A 13,871-nucleotide genomic window follows, 5' to 3' on the forward strand; every position below is an offset into this window, starting at 1 on the left:
AATGGGGTCATCAGTGCTCTCTCACAGGATCACACCGCATTAAATGAGGATGCTCAGCACGGCACAGTGCCTTGCACGTGGTTGGCACCCAGTATGCTGATCTCCTTCTTTCCCTGTTTACTTTCTTCTTGCCTGTGTACAGAACATGCTTGTAAGAGTTAATGCCAAAGAAGCAATTGGAGCCAAGAGAGACATGGCAATCTTGGTTTGAAGAATTTCTCTCTGAGATGATGTCCTCTGAGTGCATCCACCCTCAGAAGAAAAACCCGTGCTTATTTTTGGTGGAGTTCCCCAGCTCAAACCATTCTCCATCTGAGAGGCAGGTAGTTAACGGTGGCCAAACTCTAGCCGGCCTTGAATCCAGCATCTGCAACATTCTTTTCTACGGAAAATGGCTCTTCTTATCTCCCGCCGCAGCACGCCGAAGTCTGTGTCTAAGAAAGATTGCCGGGCGCAATCATCCTTACAGTATTCGAAGGAAAATTTCTTGTGTGAGGACAAAGCCAGTCTTTGGACCAGTGTCAAACATCACGTAGAGACCCGAGGTCTGAGCAGCTGATCTGGCCATAAATCTGGTCTTGCTTAAGGGGACTCATTCAGATCCATGCTGTGAAAAGAGCCGACATTCAGAAAGAAGCTCACCACTGACTCCTTGACAGGTTTCAGATGGTGCGTTCCCTTGGAACACAGCCCTGGAGCAAAGGCTCTCCGTGGAATTTGGCACGGGGCTCGAGGCTCAGGTTACTACCACTCCAGCGGCCCCACCATGGGATTCCATCCAGGTGTGTGGGGGGTAAAACCCCTGTGGGGTCATGGTGGAGATGAGGCTCACTTCTGCGCTCTGAGACGGAAAAGAAGAAAGGGGATTGAGTGCTTATTGCCGGTCTGGCTCTGTTAGAGGCCTTCATATACATCTGCCTAGAAATTTTGCAAATGTTTTAACCATTCACAGGTCTGTTATTTACCACGTTGTAATCCTGTGACCATATCTCTGAAATCTGGAGGACTTGGCAAGCAGCTCTGGGTTTGAATTATGACTGCCCACCCAGGACTGATAGCTCAATGAGGGCAATGTGTTCACTGCTGTAGCCAGCTTCCTTGCACACAGGAGGGCCTCCATACTTATTTGTTAAGTTGAATTACCCTGGGCCTGCTTACTTAGCCTCTCTAAAGCTTCTGTTTCCTCAACAATAAAAGTAGGAAAAATAAAACTTAGATTATAGGATTTTTAAATTATGCTTTAAATTGTGAGCTTGTTGTAGATTCATATGCGATTGTCAGAAACAATACAGAGAGATCCCATATACCCTTTACCCCACCGGTAACATCTTGCAAAACGATAGCACTATATCATGACCAGGATGTTGACATTGATCAATCCATTGATCTTATAGGATTTCCCTTCTAGGACTTTTATGTGGATTCACTGCAATTATGCAGGCATAATGTTTAGCAAAGTTCATGAGTACTGTAAACATTTAACAAAGGCAGCTAATACCCTTCTAGGAGGCAATATGATGTGGACCAGTGCTGAACACATAATTTGAGTATGAATCATCTGGGTTCTAATTCAGTAGGCCTGGGTGGGCCTGAGATTCTAATTCAGTAGGGCCTGGGTGGGCCTGAGATTCTAATTCAGTAGGCCTGGGTGGGCCTGAGATTCTAATTCAGTAGGGCCTGGGTGGGCCTGAGATTCTAATTCAGTAGGCCTGGGTGGGCCTGAGAGTGTGCATTACTAGCAAGTTCCCAGGGGCTGTCTGCTGTGGCTGACAGGCTAAACACGTGGACTCCAGAATCAGACTGCCAGTGTTCAATTCTAGTTGTGCCCTTATTATCTTTAAGACCTCGACAAGTTATTTAACCTTTCAATGCTTCAGTTTCTTTATCTGCTTCATAGGGGTATTTACAGTCCCTATCTCACAGGGCTCTTGTGAGGCTTAATTATCTTAAAGCACTTAGTGCCTGGGCCGTAGGTAAGTGCTCATTAAGTGTTAGGTATCATTATTTTAGATTATTTCTTATTCTGTACTCTCTCACTGAAATAAGACCATTTGGGTTTTCCCGCTAGTTACTTTGGCCCCCAGAAAAGTAGAAATTCACCTGTTCTCTATGAGAAAAGAGAGAAGTTATTGCTAGAAGGTATTCGTAGAGCTCTTCTAGATCAAAAATGGCAAACATCTGATTCAGCAGTTCCTATTCCCCACCCACAGCAGACATTACTAATCAATCTTGACATTCTTTTTTCATTGAACCTCAACAATAGCTTCAGAGGCCTTCTTAAGGGAGCTGAAGCACAGCTGGTGCTCAAGATGAAACCTGTGTGCCGAAAGTGATCTGGTCTAAGCTCCTCCCAGAAGTGGAGGCTTAGCCCCAGGGCTGCAAGCTGACTGAGTGTGAACTAGAACCTACATCTGTGCTCTCTGTGGAACGAGTTGGAGTGAAGAAAGCAAGAAAGGAAGACAGGAGAGATTCACAAGAGCACGTTAGAAGCAAAGGGATACAGGTAGAGAAAGACTTTCTTCATAGACAGGTTAGTGCATCTAGAAGAACAATAAGAGTCCCTGTGCACTGCGACCATTTCAGATTGGCAGCCATTGGGGTTTCCCTTATGACCCCTATGGCGTATGACATGGGAAGACACCCTGAAAAGTGAACTACTTATCAGGAATGTGGTGTGGAAAAGAAAACTGTCTTTACAGTACTAACTGGGGAGGCCTTAAAAAATTGAAAGGAGCAAATGGAAAGGCAAAGACCTTCTTCCCACTTAATTGAACTCCTGAGGGCTTTTCCATGTGTGAGTTATTATCTGTCTTGATGGGGCAGCTGTGCGTCCACCCTGTAATTCTGCCTCTCCCCGCTCTCAGTTTTCATCACTGGACCACGCTTGACGTTACAGGCCATCGTGGACCCAGGACTTCAAGGTAAATCAGATTGTGGCCATTTTTGTGGATTGGTAGAAAGACAAGAATCAGATCTTCTCTCTGAGCGGTTTGAATGATGAAGGTATGAAAGGAGTCAGTTACTGGTGGGGGCAAAAGCCAAAAGGGGGAGTAGGGGCAGTAATAAGGGAGCCAAAGTGAAGAGGAGGCTCCTTGGTAGGTAAATGAGGAAGAATTAAACTGCGAGGAGGCACAGAGAAACGGAGAGGGAGTCTGGGTAACGACTCTGTGGCCCGTGGGGGAGGCAGAACCGTGGTTCCCAGAGCCGCCTTTTCGTGAACTTTCTTCCCTTTTAATTAATATGGAAAATTTCAAATCTATGCAAGATTCGACAGAACAGCGACTTCCCTGGCAGTCCAGGCTTCCACTGCAGGGGGCACGGGTTCCATCCCCGGTGGGTCGGTCGGGGAACCAGGATCCCACATGCTGCCGGGCTTAAAAAAAAAAAAGAGTAGACGGAATAGTATAACCCCCGGCCCCCATACCCATCCCTCCGCTTCAACCGTGATCGACTCAGGGTCCATCTTGTTTCTTCTCTATCTCCACTCACTCACCTTCTTGATTATTTTTATTTATTTTAAATAAACTTCTGATGCACTTATAAAATCCTTGCTTTGAAACACATTCTTATCAGTGGTCCATGCACAGCCTTCCTTATTATCATTTTAGTTACTTACTTAAAGTAGTTTTTTTGTTTGTTTGTTTTTCAATTTAGAAGTTTGCCCAATTTTTTCTTTTACCTCCTTAAATATATTTTTTATTATGGTAAAATATACATAGCATAAAATTTACTATTTTAACCATTTTAAGTGTGTAGTTCAGTGGCATCCACATTGCTGTGCAACTATCACTTAAGTAGTTAATTTTATTTATTATTATTTTTTGGCGGTACGCGGGCCTCTCACTGCTGTGGCCTCTCCCGCTGCGGAGCACAGCCTCCGGACGCGCAGGCTCAGCGGCCATGGCTCACGGGCCCAGCCGCTCCGCGGCATGTGGGATCTTCCCGGACCGGGGCACGAACCCCTGTCCCCTGCATTGGCAGGCGGATTCTCAACCACTGCGCCACCAGGGAAGCCCTAAGTAGTTAATTTTAATAGTGAACCCGTGAACCCATCAACCGAAAACTAAGACTTTGACAATGACCTACATCTAACCAATGGTTCCCTGCCACCCACCCCGTGCAGTTCCCCTCCCCAGGTAACCATCATTCTGAGTTCTCTCATCACCCTTCCCTTCTTTTTTACATAGTTTTATTGCAGGTGCATGTACCACCACAATTATTTTTCGTGGTATTTGTAACATCACAAACAGGATATTATGCTGTGCCTAATCTTTGGGGACTTGCTTTTTTCACTCACTATTGTCAAGATTCCCCTCTATTGCTGCAGGCCTCTGTGGAAGTCGCTCGTTTAGGCTGCTGTTTACATTCCCTTGTGTGGACAGTCCGTGTCTGACACATTCCACCTCCAGCGCACTTCTGCCTTGACAGCATACCTTCCTTTTCTTACGGTAGCTTGAGCGTGTCTCTCATCTGCTTGATCAAGACGTTCAGACGAAACCACTCTGGTTAGATGTGGCCAGGGAGAAGTCACACTAATGCTGATGTAAGGGAAGCAGCGAGATTAATCCTTGGAAAGGTTGAAGACTGGCCACATCCATGAGGAAAGGCCCTCTGTCCCCATGATTTATCTGCAGAGTAAGGCTCGCTCTAAGCAGTGATGGAAATTAAAGAGGCAGCTTTAGGACCTCCACCCTGACCCCAGATGGAAATCATTTTGCAGTACGCAAATGGCAGAGCTGTCATACAGATCAAATGAGATAATGATATGTGGGGACACTTTGTAAACCCCAGAGCCGTTTTATAAATGTGCAGTTGCATGGTGACTGTTATCATTACTCATTTGCATTATCTAGACAAATCATTTTCCTATCCCTCCATGATTACGGTGGCTGTCTGTTTATATGGTGCCCCAGCAAGACTGGGTTTAAGGGAGGTAGAGAGAAGGGGAGAGATGTGAATGTTCACCAGATATTCTGTCTGGTCTTCAGTCCCTGCAACAGCTCTTTAAATTAAGAATTGTCTCTGTTTTACAGATGAGAAAACTGGGCTTGATAACATGCCCAAAGTTATAACTTTGGGCATGTTATAACTTCATAACTGACAGAGGTGGGGTTTGATTCAAATTCAGGTTTGTTCAAATCCAAAGCCCCTCCTCTGTTGTCACACTTCCCGAAATCTGCCCCAGCAGTCCGCACCCTTTCCTCATTCCACGTCTTAATGTGGCAGGATGAAAACCTCCTCTTTAGGATCTTTCTCAGGAATTTTTTCCCCTAGTCTGAGACCATTGATTAACTAAAATGGAGTCTAAGTAAAAATGTCTCTGGGAAGACTGGGAACCTTCCCGAGCTTTAATTTATGCACTTTAATCTGGGAACCAGGGGAACAGGCGTGGTTATGCTTGGGTCAACTTGTCACCTGGGTCATCCTATCTCCGTTGGCCCTGTGTGGACAGCAGGAGAGTGTATTTCACAGGGGGCCGCAAGACCGTGGCTCGGGTTCAGGCAATGCCTCGCCGCGGTTTAGGTACAGCTAATCTCACTGTAAAGTGGAACTATCTATACCTGTCCTGCTCCCCATCTCGGGGCTAAGATCCAATGAGATAACAGGCTGTGACCCCATATAATTGGATGAGGTAATACATGGGAAAACAGTTTGAAAACTGCAAAGCATTTCCCCCCAGCATTAATGTAAGCCGGTATTTGTTTTCGTTATCATTCCATCTCAGCAGAGCCGTCTCCCAGGGAAAGCCCTATAGCAGGAACCCCTAATGATGACTGAGGTCTGAGAACAGCCAGAAGGCAAGCAACATGAAGCCATTTCAAGCAAACCAGAGGAAGTCCAGTCCCTGACTATTTATTTTATGAAGTTAGCGGCTGGGTACGTTAAGCAAATGTTTTCTTAATTGTGGCAGTATGAGAAAACAATGGGGCAAGGGCTGCCGGGGACTGGGGAGGATCAGGCCCCCACCCCTCCTACCCACACCCCGAAATCTCCAGAGAATGACAGCAAAAAAATAAAGACAGGGCTTTTCTTTTCGTGGTCACATGTCTACGCTGCTGCTGTAATAAGAACCTGCACCGATTAGAAATGTTTCGCCCCCTCCTCTCCGCCCCTTCCCGGGCACGTTACGGAGCAGACCGGGCTGTGGACTCCGGGAGTGTGCCAGACACAGCAAACACCGGTGTGTGAGCGCCTGGAGGGGGCTCTTTCCACCCCGAACTCTCTCCCTTCCTCCTCGGTTCCCTCCGTTCCACACTGACTTCATTTAGTAGGACTTCCTCCTCCGGGCGAGGGAGGGGGAGGAAAGACGCTGCCGTGCGCCCGTGGGGTGTGTGTGGAGTGCGGGGTGTAAAATGCTGTAATGAGAGGCAGCCGAGCGGCGTCTGAGAGCCGGGAGCTGCAGCAGCCGTTCTGATCGCGGTGGCACCTGAGCGCTCACCTCCCCAAGCTAGTGCGACCTGTCCCTTCAGGTGCGTGTGTGGTCGCCGGCCTGTCTGGCAGAGCGGCTGGGGGTGTGCGGGTCACGAGCGGGCGAACCAGTGCCCCAGGTCGGCGGCCCGTGGAGCTTGGAGCCCGGGAAACGGGAAGCGCTGGCGTGCGCGGCGCTGCGGCGGCTGAGCTGGCGTGGACGCCGACCCCCGGGCGCCTTCCCTGGGCAGCTTAGCGAGCCGCTCTGCGTGATAGGTGGGGACGCGTGCGGGTCTGGAGCCGAGGGCTGCGGAGGTGCCGCAGGTACGGCGCGAATGCGCGGGCACTTGGCCGGCAGCGTGACGGTTAAGGGGCAGGGAGGTTAAGGGACAGTGGGTAATGGATCGGGTCGACTGTGGTCGTCGTGGTCATGTGTGCTGTGTCCACCGGATGCGAGAGCCTACTGTGTGCGTGCGGGGGAGGGGGGAGGCGTGCTGGCCCGTAGCGGCGAGCCCCTGGGCGCGCACGAGAGGTTCGTTTATGTTCGTGCGTGTGCACCAAAGCTGTGTTCCCGCTGCCTGGGCCTCTGGGGTTCGGTCCGGTGTGTGTCAGAGGCTGGTGCACACCGCGTGCGCTGGGTCCACGCGCTCCCCGGGGTCGAGCGCAGCCCGGGCCCCATGCGGACGTTGGCCGCCCGAGCACGTCTGCATCCGTTGGGTAGGTGCGAGCTGCCGTCAGGCGTGGAGCGGGTGGGGGAGGAAATGAGCCTTACCCGGGCGCGCGAGGCCCTGCCCCCGCCTCCCCGCCGTCTCACCTGGGCCCGGCCCCCACCTGCTGGGCTGGAGGGGCGGGCCCGGGGGCGTGGCCCGGCGGAGCCCGGCAGAGCCCGGGAGAGGGCGGGCGGCGCCTCATTCCAGGGATTCCTCGCGCTCCCGCGCTCGCGTCCGCCGCGGAGCCGGCTCGGCGCGCGCCGCCCGTGTGTGCGTGTGGGTGTGCGGAGCGCCTGGGGTCGGTGCGGGAGCGCGGGCGCGAGGGCGCCTGCGCGTCGGCGCGCCCCCGGAGTGCGCCCGGTCCCGCGCGCCCCGTGGTCCCGCCCCTGCCCCCAGCGGGGCCCGGCCGGCCCGAGGCGGGCGAGCCCAGAGCCGCCCGGCGGTGAGTGCGGGCGAAGGGGGCAGGGCGAGGGCTGGCTTGCGGGGAGCTCAGGGGTGGACTGGTTCGGAGCGGGACGCGGGCGTCCTCCTGGAAGGACGGACGAGGCGGCTTGTTCTTGCGGGGCAACTTGAGGCTCCTGGTGGGAACCGAAGCGCCAGGACACCCGGAGGGAGAGGTCTAGCGTCTGGAGTGGAAGCTGTCCTGGGAGTCGGCGGCGAGGGGCCGGCCGGGGGGTGCCCGCGCCCTGTAGCCCCTTGGTCTTGGCCAGCGGCAAAGGAGGGCTGTGGTGCGGGACCGCGGGACATGGCAGAGGATGGGCAGCTGGGATCGGCTCTTTTCCTTTCTGTATACTTCCTGCCCCCTTTCCAAAACAAAACGGCACACTCTTCCTGCAGTGAGTGCAGGCCTCGCCGCAAAGCAAAGGTCTTTTCCTTTTTTGTTTTGCTTCAAGTCTCCTTTTATTCATCGCCCTAGACCTTTAAATCTCTTAGGTTAGGATGACAGCACTGTTGGGGCCGCTGGTCTTTATGCGCTTTAGTTGGCGTGTGTTCGTCTGTTCAAGCCAGCTGACTTAAAAAAAATCGGTTTCACTTTGATCATTGGTGCTGTGTGTTTGCTAGTCGTTATTTCCTTCTCTGCGGTTAATAAGAACCAGCAGCCTGGGGGGCGGGTTGGAGGCGGCTCTTCTAGTTTTTACCAGCGGCTGGTTGCCCCCTCTATTTGGAAGGTACTGTCTCCTGTAGAGTTTGAGTATCTTTTTTCACAAACCCAAGCCTACCTTGACGAAAATGAAGGCTCTCATTTGTTTCCTCTGAACTTTCGAAGACAAAGGCAACAAATGTTAATCTTCCTATTAGTATTTGGAGGTCAGTTTTGCGTTCCATTTTAGCATACCAAACTTTTAACTCTTTGCACTAGCCTTCCAGTCCACAGACTTGCAGTGTTCATTGTTTCCTGCTTGCAGCTGATTAAGTCTGCGCATGAGCGGGAGGGGAGTAGTGTGGGTCGTTTAAAGAGCGCTTAGGGGTCAGCGCCTCAAGGCTGTACTGGGGTCGCGATCTTGGAACAAGTTTTTTATCATCTGTCTCTAAATCTCAGTGCTCTCATTTAAATAATGGGTTTAGGAATACTCAGAAGTTTGTTGTCTTGTACTCAACACAGTTGTGTGTGTTTGTTTTCTGTGTGTTTCCTGATGTATCTGCCTGAAAAGTCATCTCCGTCCTGGTAGAAATGAGGTAAACCCCTCAATTTGTTGTTTGACTTTGGCAACATTTTAATCCCAGGCTAATTCCCGCCCCCCCCCCCCCCCCCCCCCCCCCCCGCCACGGTTTTTTCACACTTCTGGGCAGCCTGCCTTTGCTTTCCATTTGGAAGGGAATGCAAACTAAGTTTTATGTTGACCAAAACACAATACAATTAAGACGATAATTCTGCTATAAATAACCATGAACTACATTCCAAAACTGTGAATGTTGTAGTAAAAACAGCTCTGGCTTATTTCTGGAGACTCGAGTTCAAGTCCTATCCCTGTCACCTACTAAGTTTGTGACCAGAAAAAGTTACTTCTAGTTAACATTTGTGTTTTATTTTCCTCTGTAAGAGGGTGATAGAATCTGTTCTGATACATCACAGAGTTAATTACAGGGAATAGTGTGCTTTGAAAAGTATTTTGTGTCATGTTATTTATAAAAGTCTTTGAAGACTTGAAAGAGCTTCATAAAACAGTTGTCACCACTTCTCCCACCCGATTTAGAACTATGACTTTACCTTAAAGTTTCAACACTTCTTACAAAACGACAATTATGAAATGAAAACTTTCCCTTTCAAATGGTGTATTTGACAAGAGTTCTGCCGTGTGAAATTCCTTTTAACTCCTTAGGGAGTCAGCCTTGTCATCAGCCTCTGGTGGTTGCCCAAACAAATCCAAAGGAAGATTTTACTTCGTGTTTCTTCCAGGTATCTCTCCTGGATAGTTCTGTCGTGCAACTTTTAGTTTGCCTTAATAAAATAATAAGTCATATAACCATAATAAAAGTTGCTTTGCAACTTTGAGTATGACTTAACAAAATAATGAGCTGTCATAAGTTTAGGAGGTAAGAGTCAAATACATTGGGAAAATTCTAATATAACTAAGATGATGACACTATGTGGCAATTTTAACGTATCAAGTTGTCTCTTCATTGCTTGTGTTAGACAAGCTGTTGCAGTTACGGGAACCTGGTGAAAGAGGGTTTTTTTTTTTTTTTTTGGTTAAGAAGTTTCTGCAGGGTATGTTGATTGAGGCTTGTTTGTGATTCTTTTAGGGAGCCTCTCTGAAGTTAATCAAGTCTATATGTTGGAGCTTAAGAGAAAAGGGGATAATATCAATCAGTCTATTGATAATATCAATAGCCATTTAGGATCTGTCCACATTAAAACAACAAACAAAAAACCCGACAAGTTAGAAATCAGACTGCCAAATCTTGATAGTACAAACTGCCAAGGTAAGGAAGGAAGGAGTGTATGCATGAAGTGCTGAAATCAGAAAAATTCTTTCTACCTGGGCTACACCGTAGTAGCTCTTTTACAAAAGAAGAAACCCTTGTAGAATGTGCTTTCGGTATCTCAGGCCTCAGGTCTTATAACCAGATTCGTCAATCCTCACTGTTCGTGGATTCCTGTATTTGTGATTTGTCTCCTCACTAAAATTTATTTGTATCCCCAAATCAGTACTTGGGGCAGTTTCTCAGTACTCGGGGCAGTTTCTCAGTACTCACTAACTTAGAGGTCTCAGAGGCTTTATAGAATATAATGACTGCAAATGATAAGAATTTACCGTGTTTGGTGATGCCCATAATGAAAGAGCTTCCTAGTGATGCAACGTGTCATGGGTTAGAAGACTTTTCTAGGCTACTAATAGGCTGGGAGTTGAGATTTTGGTACAGTGGGGAGCTCGACCTGGGTATTATGGGAAGTTTGCCAACTTAGGCTGTGATGCAGGTCCATGTCTGTCATTCTTGGGTGTAACAGGTCCCCAAGAGGACCTGGCACCTCAGTACTTCTGAATAGGAGATTCTAAGTATCCAAATAAAATAAATGGCAAGAACAAGCGTATCCAGAGTGAACTAGAAATGCCAAAGAGTTTCTTTTATTTCCTATGAGGTGCTGTAGAAGGCCGAGGTATTGAAAATGAAGAGACAGGTTCCCAATAGCCTAAATATGGAAAGAAAAGGATAGTTCATTGTTTGACAACCGTGTTGAAAAATCGTGGCAATCGGTAGTCTGCTCAAAAAGTCCAGATTTGAATTTTATTTTTCCTCTTTGGACAGAGTGGTGGTGTCATTGTGGGCCCGCATACAGGCGCTTTCCAGGGGGCACTTTAGGGAGATGGATGAACTTCAGCCAGCAGTAAGAATTTTACACCCGTGTTGGGCAGCCTCACATAAAGGACATGAGATACGCTATAACCTGAGTTTGGTTTTGCAGCTTTAAGTCCACACAGGTGACCCGGACAGGCACACGATTGCTTTCGTACTGTCCGTGTGTTTGCACAGCTGACGCTGATGCCGAACTGTGTTATGGTAATTAAGGATTTTACTTACTGTGTGGTAGCACCGTTGGGCAGCTTCTGTTGCCCGGGTCATCAAGATGACTAAATATCACATCCCTACAGTCCCCACCTCGGGGAGGGGGGTGCCTAGGAGGCCCATGGAGCCTTGGGCCATTTTAGCATCAGAGAGCCTAAGGTGGCCGAGCTGAGCATTTGTGCAAGGATTGCCATCCAGATCGGCACCCGTTTTTCAGCCCAGCTAACTCTGTGTTGATGTGATGGGAGGTGGAGGTGAGCAGGAGACAGGGCTAAGTTGATGGCAGGCACCTGAGGTTACCTTGTTCCTGATACCTGATGTGTCCCCGGGGCGGGGGCGGGGAGATGGATGGCTGCCTAGCCTATAGACCTGCCCTATTGAGGTTTCATGGGAGGGGGGAGGGCGTTAAGCCCTTATGGAAAGGGTACACACCCTGTACTAACTTACTGAATTCTTTAGTTTTCTAGGACAGGGCTGGGAGGGTGGGGGAGGAGTTGCCAACAGAGCCGGCTCTCATCCTGGGACTTAGGCTTGAGGTTGACAAGTACCTGAAAGAAGCCTAACAAGGGGTTTTACACAGATTAATTAATTTACTTTTTGGCTGTGTTGGGTCTTCGTTTCTGTGCGAGGGCTTTCTCTAGTTGCAGTGAGTGGGGGCCACTCTTCATCGCGGTGCGCGGACCTCTCACTGTTGCGGCCTCTCTTGTTGTGGAGAACAGGCTCCGGACGCGCAGGCTCAGTAGTTGTGGCTCACGGGCCCAGTTGCTCCGCAGCATGTGGGATCTTCCCAGACCAGGGCTCGAACCCGTGTCCCCTGCATTGGCAGGTGGATTCTCAACCACTGTGCCACCAGGGAAGCCCCCACAGATAGATATATATATATATTTTTTTTTTTTTTTTTTTGCCGTATGCGGGCCTCTCACTGTTGTGGCCTCTCCTGTCGCAGAGCACAGGCTCTGGACGCGCAGGCTCAGCAGCCATGGCTCACGGGCCCAGCCGTTCCGCGGCATGTGGGATCTTCCCGGACCGGGGCACGAACCCGTGTCCCCTGCATCGGCAGGCGGACTCTCAACCACTGCGCCACCAGAGAAGCCCACAGATATATTTTTAATTCTCTGGAAATAAGCATAGAACGTGTAGATGTGTTGTTCAGGTTTCAGACATTTGGCCTTCAAATGAATTTTCAGAAATGATTATGTGTAGAAATAAGGAATTGGATGTAAGGGGAAGTCAGGCAAGTCCTTCTGACCTTGTATCTGGTAAGATGTTTCAAATTACGGCAAGACAGGTCCATAATTCATGTCTGGCACATGCCTCGATAAGGAAAGCTAGACAGGCAAAGGGTCCATGCGGTTGAAGGAATATTTTGAATAAGGACTGGTTTCTGTTTAAGAGTGTGACATACAATTTCAGGTTGTGAGAAATACAGACAACGCGGTGAAAGTTTTCACATATCATTCATTGAGCCTTGAGAGTTATCGCCTGGAGTTTAATAGCAGGTTGTCTTGAGCGTGACTAAGTAGGAACCATCCTTCCTGAATACTGAACCTGCTCTTGGAGCTTGAAGTCCTCAGGGCTCATGTTAATTCCTGTGTGGCCGGGGCCCCAGGGATCCTATGGCATTGCTGCCAGTGTTGTCTGTCCCAGTCTCACCAACCGACTTGGTGTGAGAATCTTCTTACCTGCCTTGGTTACTCTTCATGTGACTCTGCCGCTTTCTTTTCAAAGCAAGTGAAACATGTCCTGGTTTTTACGTTCCTAGGAGAGGAGGGCTTGTCTTCCTTTGCTTTCTTTAGAAATTATCAGATTATTGCTTCATATATATCTCAAGGTATAGGGGAAAGAGCACAGGACTAGAAGTCTAGCTGGAAGGTATTCTTTATTTTTGGGGTTTTTTTTTTAGATAAGCTAAATAATTGCTTTTCTCCAAAAGGTCTTTATGAAAATCAGCTGAAAAATAGTTAAAGTAGCGTTGGATGGTGAGTCAGGAGACTTGGATTCTAGAGTTAGCTTCTTCAGGAAGTCACTTATATTCTTGGCACCTTGGTTTTTCATCTGTAGAAAAATATAATAATCCTATCCTATCTGTGAGGATCAGTAAGCCAGTGTATGTGAGTGTGTTATTAAAAGTATAGGCTGCAAGGTAAGGTGTCATAACGTGAATGTATTTCTCACTTGCGTTGATTGGGCATTTTCAGTGACGTTGTATCATTTAATCCACAGTGCCAAGCTTGTGACCATGTGAAGTAGGCAACGTTGTGACCATTTTCTTTAGGTGCGCGAACTTGGGCCCAGAGAGGTTAAATGGGCCCCACAATTGGTGTTAGGCATTTAGAGCAAAGTCTAGAACATCAGAATGAGTTCAACGTATTAAAATAGGGCTCAGACTTAGGTTTTCTGATGCTAAAGTCCCGGCTCTGCTGATTTAACAGACGGTAAATTGCAAGAAGAAAAAAGGGTTACACCAATGAGAGAGGTTTTGAGCATGAAGAACAGAGGGGTGACCTGAGAATTGTATGGATGTTAACAGAGACAGTATGTGTGTGTTGCCGGAAGTTAGTGGGGCCTCAGTTGGACACGCTATGGAGAAGAAACAGCCAGGAGCTTAATTCATGTCTACCTGATGTGCCTGAAGCTATGCTTGCACGTGGCCACCAGCATCTGGTGACGATTCGGTATGAAATTTCATTTCAGTTAACCTCATTGAGACCCACAGCTAGCCACATCGACCACAGAGTGATCTGC

General features: G+C 48.6%; 1 protein-coding gene across 2 annotated transcripts in view; it reads left to right on the forward strand.

Annotated features, from left to right (window-relative positions):
- The first annotated feature begins 2,486 nt into the window (after window positions 1–2,486).
- VGLL4 (vestigial like family member 4) overlaps window positions 2,487–13,871 on the forward strand; it is a 159,424-nt gene continuing 148,039 nt past the window's right edge. The window contains exon 1 of one of the 2 annotated variants that reach the window (XM_032647918.1): window positions 2,487–2,503. The gene's annotated coding sequence lies outside the window, so the exon portion shown is untranslated. Of the gene's footprint in view, window positions 2,504–7,312; window positions 7,561–13,871 lie in introns of those variants that run through there. The other variant, XM_032647921.1, reaches the window with a different exon arrangement.

Source organism: Phocoena sinus, chromosome 11, assembly GCF_008692025.1.
Source record: "Phocoena sinus isolate mPhoSin1 chromosome 11, mPhoSin1.pri, whole genome shotgun sequence".
NCBI lineage: Eukaryota > Metazoa > Chordata > Mammalia > Artiodactyla > Phocoenidae > Phocoena > Phocoena sinus.